Source organism: Plectropomus leopardus, chromosome 10, assembly GCF_026936395.1.
Source record: "Plectropomus leopardus strain MGB_pleo_1.0 chromosome 10, ASM2693639v1, whole genome shotgun sequence".
Classification (NCBI taxonomy): domain Eukaryota; kingdom Metazoa; phylum Chordata; class Actinopteri; order Perciformes; family Serranidae; genus Plectropomus; species Plectropomus leopardus.
In genome coordinates, this window is record NC_142185.1 from 11,831,342 (window position 1) to 11,852,811 (window position 21,470).

A 21,470-nucleotide genomic window follows, 5' to 3' on the forward strand; every position below is an offset into this window, starting at 1 on the left:
CACTCTGAAATGTGAAGTTCTATCAAACAACACAATACCACAGGTGTCTTGGTGTAAAGGGAGTGTACCATCAGCATGCTGACTGCAGGAATGTCCACCTGAGCTGCTGCCTGTGAAGCTAATGTTTCTTTCACTACCATAAAGTGTCTCTAATGTCGTTTCTGTTAATTTGGCAATAAAACCGGCCTCACAGCTCCAGACCACATGTAGCCACATCAGATAAGGACCACCACATCCAGCATCTTCACCTGCTAAATCATCTGAGACCAGCCACCCAAACAGCTGATTGCAAACCCTGAAGTGAGTCTTGACCTGACCGTAGTTGTCATTGTTGCCAACTAGTGCGGTTACGAGGCTGGCTGGATGTACTGCCAAATTCAGGGAAACAACATTGGAGATTGAGGGCAACAGCTCTGGTGGACATCCCTGCAGTCACCATGCCAATGGCACAGTCCCTTAAAGCTTTGTGGCATTTTATTGTGTGATCACACTGCATGTTTTAAAGTGGCCTTTCACTGTGAGGATCCAGAGGCACACCTGTGTAGTAAGCATGGTGTTTAATCACCATCTTGATATACCACACCTGCCAGGTGGCTCGATTATCTTGGAAAAAGAGATGTGAAATCTTTGAATTATATCTGTGAAAAATCTGAACAGAAACAAAAATGCTGCATTATTTTTTTCTTCAGTATGTATTCCAGGAACCAGCAGCACTTTCCACTAACTTTACTTAACTTAACTTTACATCTAGGATGTGAACACAGCAAACTGCCAATTGACATCATCAAGAGGTCATACCTGGAATATGTCATTAGTGAGTGTCTACAAACTATGAACTATGTTTGAACTTTAGTTGTGCAGCATAGGATGATGAAACTGTAAATGTGATACTGTACACCTGATGATCTCATCATTATCGTGGAGATACTACAGGTATGTTTCACTGCTGGTAAGTTCTCTGCTTCCATCCATTCATTTAAAGGACCACCAGTGAATTGTATGTTTCCTCTAATAGTAAACTTATACTTGTTTCAGTTCACAAAGTGATTGATGTCAAAGAAACTCTGCTGAAACCAGTAAATATTTTATGTGAAAATGCTAATGACAATGTGGATATAATAGCTTTAAAAAAAATGGTTATTCAGCAGCAATCTCCAAGGTTACAGATGTCAGTGTTTCCCATTAGGGCTTAAATATATTGTGCAAACCAACCTGAAAGCCTTTTCAAAGCAATATACATTTCTATTCTTTTCCACAACAAAAAAACATGACTTTGATATTGAAACAGGTCAAGGAAAGAATGCAGAATGCTCCAAATAATGTTTTTACTTACCCAAGCATTAATTGATAAGCTGCAGATGAGTTATTGATACTAACAATTATAATAATTACAAGTTTTACATTTTTACTAAACGTGTGATTTGATTATGGTCCAATTTGTGCAAATTACAGAGCACTGCTAGAGGCTCCATGTTTCCTTCTGGTCACTAATAGATGGGAGTTAAATTATAGATTAAATATATCAGTAAAAGGGGCTTTTTAAACTAACAATGCGTGTAATTTCTAATGTTAGTGTCCAGGTCTCTGTCAGAGGGACATCCCCTCCATATGCAGTCTAATCTTATTTGCTATGTAATTATTTTTCGTCTATGTTTCTGTCTGCTAGATTACTCTGACCATGTCCTATTGAGTTTTTGAACACTTTGGTTTTTGGGCTTTTGATGTCAAGCCATCCTCTCCTTTTGTCTGTCACAGCTCTGCTTTGATGACATTGGCAGCTGTGTTGAATATTTTCAAAGCTTGTTCGTTTGTTTCTGCCTGCGGATTTCCAGCAGTAGGACTTAAAGCAATATGGTGTTAGGTCCTTTTTATATTACTTGGTAATATCTTTGTTAATTCAAATGTCCAGCAGGATGGGCAGACTTTTATAGCAATTTCATGGGCGTTTATATGCTGTTGATGAAATCTCTGATAAATGCCACCTCTTTATAAACAAATTACATTTAGCAGGTTTCAACAAGTGATTTTACAGGAGGTCTGTGTAGCTCAAACAGTTAAGAGAATCTGATTTTGACGGGGGTGTATTGAGAAAATGGGTCCCAAGACACGGACATGCAAAAGGCCCTACACCTTTCACGCATAGAAACTAGACACACAGACTTTGTGTTGGTTGTCGCCTCTTTTTTTGTTGTTTTCTATCTCATTGTAATTATTTTGTGTATCTTTGGGATTTGTTTTGTGTCTTTATGTACAGTAGTCATTTTATGTCTCTCTGAGGTCATATTATGTCTCCATGTCTTTGTTTCGTTTCTCTTTGTAGTCATTTTGTGTCTCCTCGTTCGTGGTTGTTCTGTGTCTCTTTGGGGTCATTTTGTGTCTCCTTGTGTTCATTTGGTGTCTCTTTGTAGTCATTTTGTGTCTCGTGGATCGAGGTTGATTGGTGTCTCTTTGGGGTCATATGTGTCTCCTTGTGTTTGCTTGGTGTCTCTTTGTAGTCATTTTGTGTCTCTAAGATCATTTTGTTTCTCATTGTGGTTGTTTTGTGTCTCTTTGAGGTCATCTTGTGTAACTGTGTGGTAGTTGTGTGTGTCTTTGGGGTCATTTTGTGTCTTCTTATGTTTGTTTGGTGTCTCTTTGTCATCATTTTTTGTCTCTTTGAGGTCATCTTGTGTATCTTTGTGTTTGTGTGTTTTCTCTTCGTAGTCATTTTGTATCTCTTCAAGGTCATTTTGTATCTCCTCATGGTTGTTTTGTGTCTCTTTGAGGTCATCTTGTGTATCCTTGTAGTTTTTGTAGGTTTTTTTGTGTCTCTTTTGTCTCTTTAAGGTCATTTTGTGCATTTTTTAATCATTTTGTGTCTCTTTATAGTCACTCTATGGTTGTTTTGCCTATTTATATAGTGATTTTATTTCTTTTTGCAGTTCCATTGCATCTATTTTTGTTTTTTTGTGTGGGCATGTTAAGTCTCCTCCAGGTCAGGACATGTTAATTTCTTTTATATTTTGCAGGTGAACTAAGGCCATCAGGCCCTTGACACTTTGGGTCCCTGGCTTGGGCCTTAGTGCCCAGTAGGCTAGTTCAGTAATCCATCTATGAACTTGGAACACTCAGCCGGCAAACCTTTCAGAAAAAAGTTAGAATAAACGTCCCAAAATGTTGTTGCATGAGATCCATTCAACTTCATTTTGTGTTTTTCAGTCAAATGCATTCAAATTGAAATTGTTTGCTGATGAGTACTACTTCTAGATGATGTTAAAAGTTTCAAAAACGTATTCTATTGTCACACATAGGGTCAAGAATAAACTAAAAAGCTAAAAATTATGTCACTGAATTCTATTGTCAGCAATGTGTGGTGTTAAAAATTGTATTGGATCACAACATTTCAGATAACCCAATTATGTTTCTGTTTTCATCAGCTTTGCAGTTTTGTGTTAATTGTTTACACTAGTGGTCTAAATCTGTTTAAAAACAAACAAACAAAAAACTCTTGTAGGGTAAATGAGTGAAAGTTTTCTGGGATGTAGTACATTATAATTCACCCAAGGCTCTCTCCACACAACAGTCTTCGGCTAATGAAGACCTTCATCTCGGCAGTAATAGAACTCAGCTGCACTGGGTAAATGAGGAAAGGGCTGCTGCCCAGTCACTCAGCCCCTAAAGTGTATCAAAAGAAAAGAAAAACTGAAATTTGAAAACTCGTCCTGAACTAAGAGATGCCTGGCTCTCCCCTCCCCTCACCTTGCCTATTGATTTATTGTCTCTTTTCCACTTAGCAAGCATCACCATTCTCCTGCATAAACATCACAAAAACCCAGAGGGCTCATCTCTCGGACAGAATCAATAACAGCAGGAGTCGTATTCACATTATAAACAACAGCTCCTGCATACTCATGCTACAGCCTGCACCAAGCAAGGCTGCTTATTTCTCTGTGTGCGGTGAGAGGGAGGGAGACTGTAAGAGGAAAGAAGAATGGTCTGATGGAAACAGCTGCAAACTTACCTCCAGTTAATGTAGCTACAACCTCACACATCAGTGTGTTGAACTTCATACAGTTGGACAGTGAAGAACAGGTGATGCTACCTTTTTTACGGTCATTTTCAAAGAAAGGTGATGGCCAATGTGTGATTGTGGTATGAAGTCACCTGACTGACAACAGCACTATGCTGCATGACTAGAATCAACTAAAAACTAGAGAAGACTGAATATTAGAACAAGATTTGGAATCTACTATGTCATATAACCGTCATTCTTTCTTAAGTTAAGTATCTATCAATACGGTCAACTTTTAATGTGGCACATTCACAGCATTTTTTTTTTTTTGTTGTTTTTTTTAATTGTGATATCCAATTGTTGACTGCCAGGGGATTGGCACAAAAAGTGGTTATTTTTAACAAACTACATTGCTGTCAAGCTGGGATAGTGTCATAAGATGCAGTTGTTTTTTTTTCACCAAGACATTGCTTTGTTTTCAGTGTGGGTAGTGCCACAAAAAGTGATTTTTTTTTCACCAATACGTTATAGTGTTTCTTGTCATATAGTGGCAAGAAAAGTGATTGTTTTTTACTGAGACATTACTGTTTCGTGTAAGGATTGTGCCCCCAACACTGAGGGCATGTAAGATCATATAAGCAAAACACAATTTTTTCCTCACCACAACTAGTAGTTTATGTGCCTAAACCTAACCTCACATTATCAACAACAATTACCAAACCTCTAAAGTTGTTTTATGCTACAAAATAGCAATTCATGGATACTACAGAGCCCAAATATTTCTGGGGTCATGAATGTTGCCATTTGTATTTCACGATTTTCAATATGACAGTACAGCACAAATAGTAAGAACAGTAAGAACCAAGAGTTACGTTAAGCTGAGATCGTATATCAGGGGGGTTGGTGTGAAAGGTAGATGAGCTGGCCTTGTAGAAATAATTTTGAAATCACAGGTGACAAATTATATCATTGACATGGTTCATGAATCAGTTTTATTACCGGGCGTTTTAGAATGAGTCTGCTCCGTCCTGAAACGACCTGTAAAATGCATTCTGTAGTTTTACGACCCGCTCCCATCTATCTCATTTCTAAAGGCTGATTACTAAAGAATGGGTCTTTTGTTCTGAAAATGTTGGTCAACAAGTCGTTGTATTTACATGCAGCAGGGACGGCCCGAAGTGGAGGATGTTCCGTGTCCTCACAAACCTTGACTAATGACCGGATTAAAGGGGGAAATGGGCCTGAATTGTAATCCCCACGGTGAAAGCTGCACTTTCAGTAAGCCTGGCCAATAAATCTGTGGGAGGGTCCACTCTTTCTTTGGCAGCTTTTGTGTTTTCTGCAACAACTCTGTCCCTGATCACAGCCGCCTGCAGCACTAAAGACCGCATGCTGATTGGGTACTGCACATTTTCTCACCTTCATTCTTACACTTTGACATGTGTATTGACTATGGAGCACTTTTTATGAAGAGATTATTAAGCTCCTTTTAGAAAGCAAAAGAAAAGGAACAAAAGACAAAGTGGATGAAAACAAACAATGATAATACATGATAAGACCCTTACTCAACCAATTCTTCTCAACTTCAATGCAACACAACAAAATGTCAAGCAATAATAAAACATGTAGTTACGGTCGATTTTGTGGAGGCTCTTTGGTGTCTTATGTATTTCTCGCGTTTCACTGATTCTCCAGTCTTATGAATATTGTTATGTAAAAAAAAGAAAACATGTTTGAGAGCTGTCCTGGATATTGCCCTTAAACCCTTTAAAACCTGAGCAAACCGGCTTGATTTCTTTCAAAAAACATGGGAGGAAGGCAATGAGCAGCTTGAGAAGAAATGTTAAAACAATAATTTTTTTAATCTTTTTAAATTTCTTAACAAGTTGTTCATTGCCTTTTTTTCATGAATTTGAAAGAAACTGAACCAATTTTATTCAGAGCTTAAAGGTTATATACTTGAAAAGCATCTGAAGGCAGTGCAAGAAAAGTGATGTAGATCCAGCTTTTATAGGGTTAAATATTTGTGATCACAAATTCCTCCATGTGCAGTATGTAAACGGTGACCACACAAAGACACTTCAGAGGTCCTCATACCCAGAATCTAAAATGGGATTTGTTTTTCCACAAGAAACATACGAATAACTGTAATAAAAACATGACGTATTGGTTTCATTTGTTGGGGACACAAGGACATAAAAAAAGATTATTTGAAACAATTTATAGAGACAATACACACATACCGTATGACGATATATGTTATGATACATTCATACATAAATGTATCTCTGTCCTTGGTAATATGAATAATAAGAAACAAGAGTTGACATCAATTTTCGACAAAAATACAGATCTGTGTGCCCCATATATCTGTAGCCCTATTATTGCACAAACACACACAACCAGGCACATGATCCCTCTGGGTTTACGCCTAGCGGAGATAATTATACATAAACTTATGGACATGCACACAGATGTGAGATACAGCAGTTGGCTGCTCTAGCTGAACATATAGGTTCTTAGTCTACAGGTTTCATAGTCCAGAAGTAAAGCTGCTAAGATAAAATTTGTAATTTCAATTTTGTGCTTGGTCACAAAGCTTCAGATAAGGACAACATACACTGGTATGCAGTAAACCAATAGGGGAGGGGGGGCATTTCATAACCAACATATTATTATTATTATTATTATTTGCTGCTGCTGTTTCTAAGAATGTAAACAAAACAGTATATCAGAGAGGGCTGAAGTAACTCCACGCTCTCCTGTGGATTCTCCATATGGATGCATTATGTGGCAATTGGCTTCTGAGTAGGTGCATAAGGGACGTTGTCTCAGTTGCAGTTGGCTGTGTTTCCTGGGCGGGCATTAGGTAGAATTTTTGAATTAATGAACCTTTTATGCATAAGTGGTGATAACGAAATTAGAAATTAGAAGTTCTCTCTGGAAAATTTCCATATAGATAGCAGAGCATTTAAAATTCCAAAACTGTACATTGACGTCCATTTATTTTCTTGCAGGAAAGAGACAAAATACAAGTTTAGAAGTTGTTAAAATGGTGGAATACAAAAAAAACTAAACAAACAATTCCATTGCAAGATGAAGACATTTTTATGTATTTCAAAAGCCTGGACATGGATAAAGACCTCATTTTTTGTGTACAATATCTTTTACTTTTGTGCAAAGTCCACATCCAGAAAAGGAGATGGGTGGACTCCAGACCAGACTTTAAACTTTTTTTTTTTAAAAAGAACTTAAACAATATGCCTTAAAAACATTAAAAAAAAGGAAATTGAGTTATGAGAAACTATATATATATATATATATATATATATATATATATATATATATATATATATATATATATATATTTAAAAAAGTCACATGAACTGAAAAGGCAAAATTCTGATTTGGTATCACTTTTTATTATTTATGTTCATTTTTGTTTTTTTCTTCTTCATTTTTTTTTGTATTCATGTATCCTGGCATGCTCAGTTTGTTGTATACGTACGTATGTCTGTCAATAAAAAGTAATAACAATAAAAAAATAAAAAAATTGTTTTGCTGGCTGTGTCTGTGTCATGATGAAGACGATGAGTCAGGTGACCCTGGGACTCTGGAGAGCGGAGCGTAAACGGTGCGAAAGTGTGAAGACAGGTCTGGTCTGCATCCTGTCAGTGCGCTGTTCAACCGTCCAACAGGAAACGGCGAGGACCGGGAGAGCCTTCCAAGTTGACAGATGATTGCCTGCACTGACAGTGATGTTAACAGTGTGTCTCAATGACATTCATCAGTTCTCTGTCTCATCAATCTGCCGTGACAGTTTATGTTTGTATGGACCATGTGGACGTGATGACGTAGCCTACACGCAGTGGACACAGCGGATGTAGTCTACACGCTAACCGAAGGCACGCACCAGCGTGCTAAGGAAGCGGAGCCACAGAAAACCCCCCCCAAAAAGCCAAATTACAAAAGCCATACATAAAAAACACAGCGGAACCGCAAGGAGAATGTTAAAAGAAAATGATAGCAGAGACGTTGCAAAAATACAGCGTACAAAATATCACGACTTTTTCTAAAGCTGGCACGCTAGTAAAGAACCTGGCTACGACGGTGGTAGCATTGCTAGCGAAGAGGAGTATAGAAGCTATCAGCCCAGCGTTACCGCTTCGACTTGAACCAGACCAGCAGCATCTGAGGACCCGAGCATCAGCACGGCACCGAGGCCGAGACCCACAACCCCGCTGCGACAGCCACCTGTTCACCGCCTCCTCCCCTCGCACCTGGACCCGAGACCCACACCGAGGCGGAGGCGGCCGCTCAGCGGCTCCACAGTGACACCGAAGCGGACTGCAGAGACCCTGATGCGCCGGCAGGTATGTTACCGGGGCTATTCAGCCCAACCAAACCTAACTAAACATTTATTTAAACAGAAACAGTGGTGCCTTGAATATGATGTTGCGTTTGAAGGTTTACTTCCGTTTGGTTAAAATAGCTTTGTTGGCATGGGAAACTTATGAGTATTTTACCAAAGCAAGTGTAAAATACAGAAGTAAAGAGAAGAAGTTGACAGATATTGGTTTTTCAGGGCCGATACTGATAACCTATATGTGGAACTGATATGCATTTACTATAAAAATGAAAATCTTTCTGTCAATATTTGGAATTTGGAACACATTTGTTTCAATGCCTTTGTCAAATGTTTAATCAAAACTGAGACTTCCAACCTAATATACAGCAGGTTCCCATAAACCTTTTTGTGAATTCAAGTTAAACTATAAATGGAAAATGAATTTAAAAAACCGGTCCTTGAGGTTTTACAAAGTAAAAGTTCCATCAATGATCACACTCTCTTGCACTTTTTAATTAATTTTATTGGTGATCGGCTAAAATAAAATGCTGATACAGATAATCAGCAAAATACCAAATACCGGCCCTGATGTCAGGCCAATAATCTGTCTACCTCTAGTAAAGAGCCAGACATTTATTTATATACATGTCACTGCTGATTGGGTAACAGCTGTGATTCACCCACCAGACAAGAGAATACATAAGGGAAGATAATAATAATAATGATAATGATAATAATACATTTTATTTACAGAAATACATTTTATATATAGAGCGCTTTTCAAGAAGCTCAGAGACACTTTACAGGGGTTAAAAATATAATGAAATAGAACACATTAAAATACACAATAAAATACACACATTACAATTCATATAACATGAATGGGGCTTAGATGCCCCCCTCCACCAGTATTCCTCTGCCAACCAGTAGATGACGATAAATATACTTTCAACACATATTGAATAAGTGTGCTCCAGTCTACTGACATGTAACTTTTCATCTGGATGGCTGCATTCTTGAGATTCATTTCAGCAGAATTGTTTTAGGGTAAATGGATCTAATTTTGTCACTGGATAAAATGTATCTATGTATTTATTTTTAGTTACATATAAAAATGTAAATGCTGATGGGGGAATTTGTGGGGAAATTCATTGTAATAATTTTGAGAATCCACATATAAAATGCTCTTAAATTAATGAAAAGCAGTTGCAGTTCCCACTAGACATGCTCCATGACCTGCAATCAGCAGCAATACTATGGTCCTCTAGTTAACTTTCTCCATGAGCTGCAAACTAGGGGTGTCAACATTTACAATTTTTTCTACACGTGTAAACGGGACTTCTAACCGACGTGTACCCGGTTACACGATTTATGATCTTTTTCTATCGCAGTTGTGCTATATAACCACTAGATGGTTCTGTCTCCGTTCAAATACCTCCTAATCTCATTAAATCAAAGCCATTCCAGTAGTTAGTTATCGCACAAAAACGTTTATTCAGCGAACAGAACTTAAAAAGTAGGCAATCCATCTCACCATTTAAGGCTTAGACCTACTTATGACAGAAAGTAAAATGAGTTGAAAATAAAATCATCAATTTTGACAGACAAGAAAACGTACAAGTGAAAGCTGGAAAAGGTTTAACCTTCTTTTTCAATCATTGTTTTAACTATTGCTCACTTTTGTACAATATATTTTTTTAAGCTCCGCTTGTTCATCGCTTGTTGCTTGTTGTCCATGCGGCCCGAGTCAACTTGAAGTGCGACACTGGCTGTGGCTGCGTTTTTTTTTTAATATCAACGTAACATTGCCACCTGTGCATCTATTATGTATGCGGATAACTGCATTAGTGGGAACATGTAAGTGTATTGTTAGTTAATGTTATTATCTTAAGCTTTCAGGCAACATTATCACCCCTAAAAATACTATTGCAGTGTTTCCTCTAGGATTTTTTTCAGCAGTGGGGGCAGGCTCTCCGGGGAGCCGTGGCGGCGTAAACAAATGACACTTGACTGCAGATTTTAGTTTTATGCCCAGCATAATGCCCCTTTTTATTGAATGGTTGGCATGAAAATCGCTTTTTAAAGGCTGAATGTACTTTACTGTACTTTACTCACGTTAGCGACACTGAGTTGAGTTGGCACCGGGCCCAATTAACTTAAGCTACATAACCTTAGCTGGCCATCAATATTTTGCGAATGTTTATTTAACTAATAAAATCTATTATAAGTTTTCTTAAGCTAATAAGTCTACCTTTTCTCCGGTAAGTTGCACGCTATTTTCAAGCCGACACTCTCCGACCTGATGCCTGGATGCGAGTAGCTAATTAACGTCGGCACCAATAAGTTCTGTTGGGGGGTGGGAGGGGGCGGTGGTATCTACCCCAAAGAGTAGATACGGAGCAAGATAGTTATCTGCATCAGCACTCGCGACACCCAACGCAGTGCAGCACTGTGCTGTGATGCCTAAATGAGTGTAGAGGAAACACTGTATTGGTGAGAAATGAACGAGGAGAAGGAGAGGAAAAAATGACGTGTAAACGGTTATTGATTTTTCTGAACGGTTATGATTTGTTATCCGTGTACCCGTTTACACGTGTAGATGTTGACATCCCTAATCTCAATAATAAATATGGAAACAACTTTCCACAATTTTCTGGAGTACTGACAATGCCAAACCTTGACTGGTTTTAATAGAAAGTTTGACCGTGTACAGTTGATTTCTTTTTTTTGTTTGATTGATCTTTGATAATGGTAGATGTCTCTTAAACTTAAATCATATGGTAGCCAACAATCTAAACACTGTTTTCATCATCAATCATGAGCAGTATAAAAAAGCAAGCCGCCATAGCAACAATATGTCTGTCTATGCTTCTTGAAGAGCAGCTCTCATTGGTGCAATTAGCCATGGAATGAACTGACTACAAAGAAACTTTTACTTTATGAGTGAAATGACTTTTGAACACAGCTCTCCCTTTTTGTGTGGTTTTGAGTAAGTGACTACACTCTGTGTAACACAGCACTTTGCCCTTTTTATCAGCATACCTTGCTGTGTCAGATCACTTAGAAACTGTATACACACTCTTATTTATGGAAATAGGGATATGAAAGGGTTATGTCACCAACTTAATCCCAGTATGATCTTAACTGCAGCCATTAGCCATGGTGTGCATTTGAAAATAGCCCGTCTCCACCTCTCTATTCATTTTCTTCCTCCCTGTAGACTGCCTCTCAGATGTACTGAATTAGAGAGGCGAAGTGGAAAGAGGAGGAGGGCATGAAGCAGAACAATGGTCCGCTACCTCAGCAATATGGTCTGTGGGTGGGAAATAAAAAGAGTGGACTGGAACAGAGGAGTCGGTATACCTTATTTGTTCTGATACAGCCAGATATGCATGGCTGGAGGGTTTGTACTCATAGTGGACACGTCTGACCTATTAGTCACAGACTGACCACCACCTCTATGGACCATTACGCATGATGGATACGTACTAGCAGACTATAGTGTGTGGTGTACAAACAAATTCATCCAAACAGAAAAAAAGTAATGTTAACACACAGAAGTGGCTCAGGGCTTGCCCTAATCTCTCTATTCCTCAGCGCCAAATTGGTCGTTTTCTGTTTGCCTGTCTGCGGTGTGATCTGGAACCTCGTACGGTGGCCTGAAGTAGAGTGCATTCGAAGTGTCTAGTTGATCATAAACAGCAGCCTGCCTCTCTGTGCCATAGTCACAGTTGGCAAGTCCCAGCTCTGTCTGGCTGCAGCAATAATCGCGCTATTGGTTTAAATCCACTTCATGTCAGTCGCACAAGGCCCTGCCAGCTTACAGGAGGTGAAAACCTGCTGTGGCGGCAGATGTTGAGGAAATGATATGTTAGCTTTTTTTTTTCATGGCGTCTCTGTGTTATTTGAGCCCCACAGCATGGTAGGAAGCGCCTGAGCCCCTGACCCTTTCCGCTGTGAGAGGAATGAGGGGTGACGGTCAGAGGAAGTTCAGCTCAATTTTGTGGCGTGGCCGCGTAGATACTAGATAATTTGTGATTCCTCCCCATGACTCCTCGAAATCGTAGAACTCACTGCACGTAGGATCTGTCTCTAGAGCGTCGGGCTTAAATGAACAGGTAAAACTCAGGATTCTCCTTCTGATCTGGTGGGATCTGTCAATGCGAATGTGAACATTTTCATTTTAAAGCCCACTGAGTTTCGATGTCTGTCTTGTTCGGGGTTGTTCACTGTAGTTTCCTTTATGCTGCCTTTATTGTCATGGCTGATGGCTACACGCCTAAAAGACATATCCCTTAATTTTCTTACCTGAAAGAAAGAAAGGCAGAAAGAAAGAAAGAAAGAAAGACAGAAAGAAAGGAATGTGAATGTGAATGTGTGAAGTGCCATTTATGTGTATTCTTGCAATATGTTATATTTCTTTGTGTTAAGCCAATGTGTTGTTTACATTTCATAAAAATAAAAAATAAAAAAAATGCGGTAATTTATCTAATATGAGGACCTTGAACTGTTGACTGAGGAGAAATCTGGATTCCACTAGTGGACCAGTTGGAAACCGTTGGTCTAGCACAATGACCCAGACAGCAAGCAGAGGTTATTAACGGCGGCTAAACTCACCTTTGCCTTTTGCAACTTACTTGAGAGACAGCAGGTGAAGCCACCTTGCGTTTGGTTCAACTTGGTGATTTGATTTGATTCGTCATGCGTGGTGAGGGACAACAACTTGGAGTGATTACTGAGTCACATCAGCCAAGAGACTTGATTCCAGTCACCTGTGTTTCTGTCCAGTACTCGTTCAAAACAACAAGGGGCTAAATTGCTAAAAAGGCCAGCCTCTGTTGTCCCCATTTGTCATCAGCTTGAAGCAGACACCTTTTTATTTTTGCTGTGTTGAACAGGGCTCAGCAGTAGAGAAACCATTTTGAATCCATGCCTACTTGTGTGGTTTGAGTCACTCTAACCTGCTGTGTCCAGGATGCTCTTGAGTGGTGACAATATATGAATTTATTTGCCTCTGTGTTGTGTCAGAAATACTCTTCTGCAGTCATATTTTCACCAACTTGCAGAAGGTAATGTTTTGTCCCATATAGAATTTTAAATATATGTATTGGTCGAGTTTCTTTTCCTTTCTTTTTGCATTTGTTTACTGCATCCATTTTGCCCTCCATTACAGCATTGCCAGTGCCAGTTCCCTTTGGTTTGCACAAAGACATAAATGAACGTGTGCCTGCAACCTTGCAAAGTATTAGACAAGTCTACTGCCGATTTTGTAATATTCCACTAATCAAAAGTTGAAGGGCAATCATGCGCCTAAGTGTAGAATAAAGAGGGCAAGTGAACATGTTGGTGGTGCAGCTGCAGAATGTGAAAGTGAATTTCTAAAAAATAATTTTAAACAGGCTTCGTATAGACTGACTGTGTTTTAACAGCATTGCAGTGACAGTGTTTAAATTTACCACATCTGTTATAGTAGCTGAGATAAAGTCACTGAATGCTCTACAGTAGCTTATTATTGTACTCAAGTCCGATTACAATCATGTCTCTGTGTCTTTGATTTCACCCATATATTTTAAATCTTCAGGTGTATTTTTCATCTTAAGTTGCTGCTCTTGTGTTTTGTCCCTGTCAGACTGGGGCTGGGCGATACAGCTTTAAAATAATTTCACTATATTTTTAGACTATAGTGCAATGCACAATATATATATCAAAATTTGGTAGAAAACATGGTAGAAATAATTATAGACTTTAATGTAGGCTACTTAGCTTTTATGTCATATTTATGCAAAAAGATGCAGTAAAGGCTTTTCATACATTATATTGTGAATTTTCCCAAAACGTTCCCACCTTATGTATAATTTACAATCAAATTTTGCTTGAAGACGTGTAATATAAATTGTCCCAACTTACATGTACCCTAAAGAGCTGCACAGTGTTGCAGTTGCATTTTGACATGCAGCAGGAGGCAGGAGACATTTCTAACTGCTGGTGTCATGTGATGTACACCAGACTCTTAGTGTTGTCTTCTCATTTTTTCCATTTGCAGTATTTTAATGTGTGTGTGTGTGTTTTCTATTGTTGCCACATGAAAATAGTCCACACATTTAGTATCCCTGGAAATATGAACCGAGTGAACAACAAACAAGTTTCAGTGGTCACATTGTGTTTGGAAAGAATAAGTATCAAATTGCACATTCAGGGATAATGGCTTTATTTTTGCCTACCTCCATAGTGCAGTGACGACATCCTTTCTGAAGAGCTACTTAGAAGCAATGCTGCTTTGTCTGGTGTCTTTTGAGCCTTGTTATCTCAGCTTGGTGTGCTTGGTTTGATATTCTAAATTGCTAATCAGAAGAATCACCGAAATGACAGGCCTGGTTGACAAATGATGATTTAGAAAGTAGTGTACTACATCGTCATCTCATGGCTGTTTGTGGCATGAAATGAAAGATTCCAGATGTATTTTTCCTGCACAAGAGCTTCATGGTCAGAAAAACTTTATTTTTTGTATTCTTTCACAAATACGCCTTCAGTGGCCTCCCTAAAGTTTCAATTTTCTACATTTGAGGGTTTTTTTTTTAATGGCTCAATATGGACAGAAGGTCACTTGGTTTTTAAGAAGGACGTCTGAGCTCCACATAAAGCATCAGATTAGATCAATACTGGACAAAACAGGCATGGATTAATCTGTACCAAAAGATGTTTTGTATAGTCTTGTTGCAGTGTTTTCCAATGACGAAATCAGCAGAGAAGCCTAACATTGTTCTGATCCAGTAATTTACTCACAGTCCATTGTCAGTTACTCAATTTTGTCTCTATTATTCAAACTGAAATTGTCTCACCATATTTAAAAGATTATCGTGATTATATCATGTTATGCCTGTAAAATAATGTTTTAGGTTTTTTCTTAAATTGGCATTATTCAATTGTTGATTTAGTTCACAGAATTTCCATATCCATGTTTGTATAATTACTTATATAAGATTAAAATGTTAAAATCCCATTTGCCATTAAAAGGTGCATTATGTACATCAAATTTCAACTCAAATTTGTTTTTGATTGAAAACTGATCAAAGCTTAAACTTCAGAAACTAGTTGTCAAGTTGGTAGTTGTTAAATTTTCAAAGTGGCAGACATGATGACATGTCAGAAAACATGGCATTACTCTGAACACAATTGCATATCTATCTCGGCTTCTTGTTGTTCTGTCAGAAGGACATAACATCTTATTGGATTAATATTTAGAGAGATAAGGGACATGAATACTTGGCGCATTCAGTGTGTGAACTCGCTCCATCTGTACTGTATAGTTCTTAGAAAAACGGCTGCTGAATGGAGTGAAGCAGTCACACCACTGTTGGACTTCTTGGCCACTGACAGGTCCCTCCTAAAGCTGTTGGCCAGGAATATAGAATAAACTGTGTTGTCCCTCAAGGGCAGGAATTGTCTTTGTCTCACCTCATTGTTACATCTCTAACAGGCTTTCTTTTTGTTTGTAAAATGTTGTTTGTGTTCAGTGTATGCTCCCAGATTCATGAAACTGGTAACTTCCATAGATAGTGTGAATGAAATGAGTTCTTTTGTCAGCATTTTTCTAATTCTGAGACCTGGACAAAATAAATGCAGTTAGTTTGCACTGATGTAAACATAATAGTAATGTTAATGAAGACATCTTTGTTGTCCTCAGATTTAACATCTTTAAAGCAGACCTGCTGTGGGTCGTCAAATCAGGTGGCTTTTGAGAAATTTGTCTGCACCCCATTCAAAGCAGAGCTGAAAAAAAAATTAAAAATCAAAATTGTAAGTGTTAATGAAAAGCAAATGGCCAGAGACAATGTTCATCATGGTGAGGGTGGAGCCATCTGTCCCCTTGTGTGCCTTATATGCAAATTACAGAGGGTCCAACTGATCTGCTATGGATGAGGCTCAGGGTACTGAACAAATACGCATTACACATAGAACAGTCTATACACACTGTGCCTTTTAAATTCGCCTTTAAATAAGATGCAAATCCCAGTGCGTGCTGGTGTATAATACAGTTGCAGTACAATGAAATATTAAAGAACAATGAAATATGATATTACACACCAGATAAGTGTGCTAGCGTGGTGAATATGAGCAGTAAACTGCATTAATCGGGATGTTTGTGATGGGAAGAGTCTTTGCCGTATTGTTCCACTGAGCAGCTGTAAGGCATTTAGCTGACCTGAAGCCTGCAGGTCTGTAACTCTGCTGACTGCAATCTTTGATCATCTGGGCCTTCCTCAAGCAACACTTGGTACAAATGTTTACCCTCAGTGATGTGCTGATCCATCTGCAGCACCCTGTGTGGAGCTTTACGTCTGGTGGCAGTGTAGTAGCCATACGACACAGTCAGCTCTTAGCTGATGATCCAAGGCATTCACGCCATATCAGGCACTGCGGCTGTGTGTGTTTGTGTTTGTGTTTGTGTTTGTGTGTGTGTGTGTGTGTGCGTGCGTGCGTGCGTGCGTGCGCGCGTGCGTGCGTGCGCGCTCTCATCTCTTTGGCTCTCTGTTTTGACACAGCTTACAAATTTCATATATGATATATCCTTGATGTATTTGTAGTAGCTTATTAGTGTGCTTTTTGCCAGATGTGTTTGCAGTAGGGATGTCAACATCTACACGTGTAAACGGGTACACGGATAACAAATCATAACCGTTCAGAAAAATCAATAACCGTTTACACGTCATTTTTTCCTCTCCTCCTCCTCGTTCATTTCTCACCAATACAGTGTTTCCTCTACACTCATTTAGGAGTGGCGGCCCGCCACTCCTAAATCCTACCCGCCGCTCCTTCAAATGTCTTTTTTTTTTGGTTGTTTTTTTTTTTTAAAATTGCAAATACACCACCGCGCATCACAGCACAGTCCTGCACTGCGTTGGGTGTCGAGTGCTGATGCAGATAACTATCTTGCTCCGTATCTACTCTTTGGGGTAGATACCACCGCCCCCTCCCACCCCCCAACAGAACTAATTGGTGCCAACGTTAATTAGCTACTCGCATCCAGGCATCAGGTCGGAGAGTCAGAGGAGTGTCGGCTTGAAAACAGCATGAAACTTAACAGAGAAAAGGTAGACTTATTAGCTTAAGAAAACTTATAATAGATTTTATTAGTTAAATAAACATTCGCAAAATATTGATGGCCAGCTAAGGTTACGTAGCTTACGTTAATTGGGCCCGGTGCCAACTCAACTCAGTGTCACTAACGTGAGTAAACTAATTGATAGCATTAAGCGATATACACGCCATGATGTATTTTTACATTCAGCCTATAAAAAGCGATTTTCATGCCAACCATTCAATAAAAAGGGGCATTATGCTGGGCATAAAACTAAAATCTGCAGTCAAGTGTCATTTGTTTACGCCGCCATGGCTCCCCGGAGAGCCTGCCCCCACTGCTGAAAAAAATCCTAGAGGAAACACTGCAATAGTATTTTTAGGGGTGATAATGTTGCCTGAAAGCTTAAGATAATAACATTAACTAACAATACACTTACATGTTCCCACTAATGCAGTTATCCGCATACATAATAGATGCACAGGTGGCAATGTTACGTTGATATTAAAAAAAAAAAACGCAGCCACAGCCAGTGTCGCGTCACTTCAAGTTGACTCGGGGCCGCATGGACAACAAGCAACAAGCGATGAACAAGCGGAGCTTAAAAAAATATATTGTACAAAAGTGAGCAATAGTTAAAACAATGATTGAAAAAGAAGGTTAAACCTTTTCCAGCTTTCACTTGTACGTTTTCTTGTCTGTCAAAATTGATGATTTTATTTTCAACTCATTTTACTTTCTGTCATAAGTAGGTCTAAGCCTTAAATGGTGAGATGGATTGCCTACTTTTTAAGTTCTGTTCGCTGAATAAACGTTTTTGTGCGATAACTAACTACTGGAATGGCTTTGATTTAATGAGATTAGGAGGTATTTGAACGGAGACAGAACCATCTAGTGGTTATATAGCGCAACTGCGATAGAAAAAGATCATAAATCGTGTAACCGGGTACACGTCGGTTAGAAGTCCCGTTTACACGTGTAGAAAAAATTGTATACGTTGACACCCCTAGTTTGCAGCTCATGGAGAAAGTTAACTAGAGGACCATAGTATTGCTGCTGATTGCAGGTCATGCAGCATGTGTAGTGGGAACTGCAAAATTGGTTAACGTGCACACACGTGTACACACAAACAACGCAAGCACTGTTTTTTGTGGGATAATACACATGAGCTGTTAATAAATACTTAATTTCTGTTACTCACTATAATAATTACCAATCGAAAAACCGTAGAACTTATTTTTAAATGGGCTTTTTGCCTTCATTATAGTGTAGCTGGAGCAACACGGAAAAGTTGTAAGAGAGAGGGGGTATGACATGCAGCAAAGAGTGGCAGGTTGGAATCAAACCCTGGTGGTTACAAAGGCCTCAGCCTACAGTATATGGTCAAGAACTGTTTAACTTTTCCCTGTGGACTGCAGGCCCCTTTTAGTCTGTTTGCCGGTGATTGACCAGCAACTAATGCTGGGTTGCGTTTCTTCAAAAGTTTACTCTGTTTCAACTTTTTACTGCAGTCAGTTGCACTTTATTTCTAGCATCCCCTGTGACCCAAAGAAGAGGTGCTATTATGCCCTCTTTTCTACAGTCCCACTGTGCTCTGTCCCTGTGATTGCAGAACAGTTCATATTCACAAATTGGTTTAGTCAGAAAAATCATTTCTTAATGAGACACTGTTAATATTAATAAAAAAAATCAAACATAAAAAATAAAATTGCGTTATTGTACTGTTTTTTGCTTAATTAACAATCTTTTACAGCAAAATAGTCATTGAAACCATTAAACAGCTGCACTCTGGATAAACTGAAAATACATCAAGATCTACAGTTAATGAATTGATGAAATTTTCAAAATGATTAATCAGTCATAGTAATGGCAGAAACCAGGTAATTTTGTTTTGGGGCAAAGGAAACATAAGTAGCCCTTTAACTAGGGCATTTTTGACCAGGAAACAAACATCTGTTGAAGCTCACAACTTCTTTCCAGGAATTTCTATTAGACTATAACCTTTAATTAGGTTTTAGTTTAACCTTTAACTCCCCAATTAATCATAATATGGGCCCATTTGCAACACCACTTCCGAATCGAACACTTATCCATATTAAAACTTAATTTAACACCCTACCACAGAGAGTGAAAGCATACAACACTTGCTGCAATTAATTTAGTAACCATGGCAACCAAGGCATATGGTGGCAAAGGCAATCATTTGGATAAATGGCATATTTCATCTCACTGCAGGCGCCATATGGGATACATGAATGATCTTGGGAATTTTTTTCATTGTGTAGTTGCATTTGACTTGGCACTATATTTTACTCACATCTAGCAAAAGTCAGTAAGATCAAGAATCTGGATTTGAATCTGAACTCATGGACTGGCATATGAACTGAAATATGAATGATAGAAAGAAAAACTGCAAGGGACCTGAATAATTGAAAGTTTCTTACTGGGCATTCCCTCAGTGTTATGATGAGTATAGTAAATGGCCATTTTCAGCTAGGGGAAGATGCTCTGCTGCATTAAGCTGGATTTTAATCACATAAGTTTGTTTGAAAACAGAGCCTATAGCTGCTTTATAGTAAATATAAAGTATATAAAGTAAGGCATTTTCTTTCATATTTACTAACACTGAGATTTGCAGAGCTTTAACTTTGAAACCTGCAATGGCAATCTCACTTGATTTAAAAAGTTAAAAAAAAACCCTCGTGAATATAGTCAAATATACAAAAAAAAAACCCCAACTTTATTTCTACCTACATATATAGTGAACCCTATATAGTGCACATTGTTGACTTGTAAATACGTAGAATGACATAATAATGCATTTGAATTAGTCCTAAGAACATGCAAATGCTGACTTTGTGTCTGGTTAGAATGAAGCATGAGACAAAGACAAGGCAACTTTATTTCAACTTGTTCTCATTGCCAGGGCGTCAAATACAACACCTTGACCAGTGTTCATCAGTGCCTGGCTCTGATGCACAAGACACCTGCAGTGGCTGTATGAGACACACCAGGCTATCAGCTAACTCTCATGTAAGCCTGTCTGCAGCAATGATGTGGCAAAGTAGTTTAAGAGACACAAAGTCCATGTAGGGGGGAAGGGAGGGAGGGTTCGTGGATCGGTCAAACCAACACAGGACTTTTACCCGAGAGAGCGTTTGTTTGTGTCTTGTGTGAAACCAAAAAAAAACTGAAATTCAAAACTGATGCTAGATGGCACCTAGCAGTTCATAGTTTGAAGCATAGAACTATGACCAAGCTGCTGGCTTTGACAAGTTTGGAGTGAAAATGTGTGTTTTTTTTTTTTATAGCACATTTAAAACACAAAGGCGTTTCAAAATGCTTTACATAGGCAAAGAAAATCATTACAATGGATTTCAAAATCAATAAGCAACAATAATAATAATAATAATAATAATAATAATAATAATAATAATAATAATAATAATAAATAATAAGAATAATACCCTAAATGAAATAAATTAAGATTATAATAAATTAAATTTAAATACAAATAGACAAAAGGTAATGGATCAGAAATCCAGTCACTGTGAAGTTACAAAGCAGTATGAAGTTATAAGTCACCCCAACTATAACAAAGGAATAGTAAAAGTGCAGTAAAGAAACCAATCAATCAAAGGCACAAGAGAAAAGCAGACTTTTTATTTTATATTTGAAAGTGGCTGGGGTATGCATCAGTAAGTTGTACATCTGTGTTCAGCATACAGAAGCTAAAAGCAGCTTTACCCTGTTTAGATTTTAGTCTAAGCACCACCAGTTGACTGCTTTCTAAAGATCTGAGGGCCCTATTTGATTTATGCTCTTAAAGGAGATAATCGGAAATATATTTTTGTGTGAGATTGCTGAGTGAAATATAAACTAGCAGCACTTTAAAGTCATTTCTAAATGTTTTAAGAACAGGAGTAATGTACTCAGGTCTCTTGGCTGATTAGTTCTAAAGGTCTTAACAGCCTTTTTGGGAATAGACTGTTACACAAATCCACCTTGCTGGAAATGAAGGATTGAGAGAGTTTCTCTACATTGTGTCTGGA

General features: G+C 38.4%; 1 long non-coding RNA gene across 1 annotated transcript in view; it reads left to right on the plus strand.

Moving 5' to 3' along the window:
* Positions 1-7,608: 7,608 nt before the first annotated feature.
* Positions 7,609-21,470, plus strand: part of LOC121949529 (uncharacterized) — a 133,577-nt gene continuing 119,715 nt past the window's right edge. Inside the window, exon 1 of the long non-coding RNA XR_015777763.1 lies at positions 7,609-8,364. This is a non-coding gene — a long non-coding RNA (uncharacterized LOC121949529). The remainder of the gene's footprint in view (positions 8,365-21,470) is intronic.